This window comes from Acanthamoeba castellanii (genome assembly GCF_000313135.1).
Source record: "Acanthamoeba castellanii str. Neff unplaced genomic scaffold scf7180000084294, whole genome shotgun sequence".
Classification (NCBI taxonomy): domain Eukaryota; phylum Discosea; order Longamoebia; family Acanthamoebidae; genus Acanthamoeba; species Acanthamoeba castellanii.
Window position 1 is genome coordinate 5,609 of NW_004457608.1, and position 1,577 is coordinate 7,185.

Genomic DNA, 1,577 nt, shown 5'->3' on the forward strand with positions numbered 1-1,577 from the left:
AGTCCGTCAAAGGCGTCCATGTCGAGGCCAGGACCCGCAGCGTACTCGAAGCTGCCGAAGAGAGGGCTCAGCTTCTTCTTAGAGCAGCAGTGGCACCAGTTCATGTTGCTCTGGCACTTGTCAATGTTGACAAAGCCATCGACATCCACTCGCGAAGGAACAGCATAGCCGAAGGTGAGCGTATCGTTCACGGGAACGGGGGCTCCGCTGCAGTTACCCTGACCTCCGACGTTGTGGATCTTGTAGTTGGTGGGCAGGTGGGTTGACAGACGGCGAATGAAACAGTTGCCCTCGTAACTGGCCGGGCCACTCAGAGACCAGTGGTGGTGGCACCTCTCATAACCGGTAACCAGGGCCTGGTCAAGAGTTCTCTCCTCGACCTCCGCATCAGATGACCTCTTTACCCCACAACGCAGAATCCGTTAACTTTAGCAAGACCAGAGCAGCAGGTTTGCGTGCCAGTGACGAAGCTCCGGAGGTTCTGCAAGTGCTGGGTCCGAAAGTCTGGCTGTCGTCCGACGGCACGTAGTTGCTGCCACGCTTGCCCGAGGCGACGTAGTGCGCCCTATTGAGAGATTGCAGAGCGCTACCTCTGACGAGTGCCGAAGCCCTCCTCATCGCCAAGGCGAGCGACTGGGAATCGGAGACGACCGAAACGGGGGAGGCGGCTCCGTCGGTAAAGATGTCACTGGCAAAGCCGGTGTCTTGAGCGGAGAGGCCCTCGCAGCACCGCTCGCACCACCTGCGCTCCCAGAGTCCAACGGCGCTTTCACCGCTGCAGTAGGTGATAGCATCCCAGAAAGGTTCGCATTCCAGGTGCGGGGCCAGGGCAGCCGCAGAGTAGCATTGAAGGGCAAGTATGCACAGGGTGACCGCGAAGACGGTGCGCAGCATTGTTGTTTCTGTTGGTGCGTTATGAACAAACAGGTGAACAAACCACCAAGGTTTTATGGCAGTGGCTGATATACACCCGAAAGTTCACTGATATCCCAGAAGCTGGAAGGTGGTTATTGAGTTTTTCAGCCCTTTTCGTCCGACGTCGCTTTTTGGAAAGTGGGGCGAACCGGTTGTTTCGCGAGCAAATTCACCAGCGCGAAGTGTGAAGGAGAAGCGTGTGGGAAAAGCAAAAAAACATTTTTAAAGTCTTGGATTTCTTACAAGTGTTGTAGCCTAGTTGTTCGAGATGGAACAAGCCTATTCGTAGCCCACCAGTTACTCCGCAATAGTGCCCATGGGCTCTGCCTCCCTCCATTTCCACACCTGTCACTAACAACACGCACGCAATGATGCGGCGACAGATGATCATCTTAAACATGTTTTTATTGAATTTCTTTACCGTCAGCAGAAAGACGACGGAGGCAAGCTTTCGACAGCAGACAGCTGATAGTTGGGCGGAAGGAAAGCGCCCACAACGGTTCCTAAGCCGCAGATGCCTATCGTGCTGTCTCCCATAACATTCTTGGCCAAGTGCATAGTTCCACGTATGCCCCAAGTGCGGCCGAAGGGAACGCGCAAGACCCAGTATGAAGCGCTGTCGTCGTTGTAGTATCCCATCACCATTACCGGTTGATCAGCTG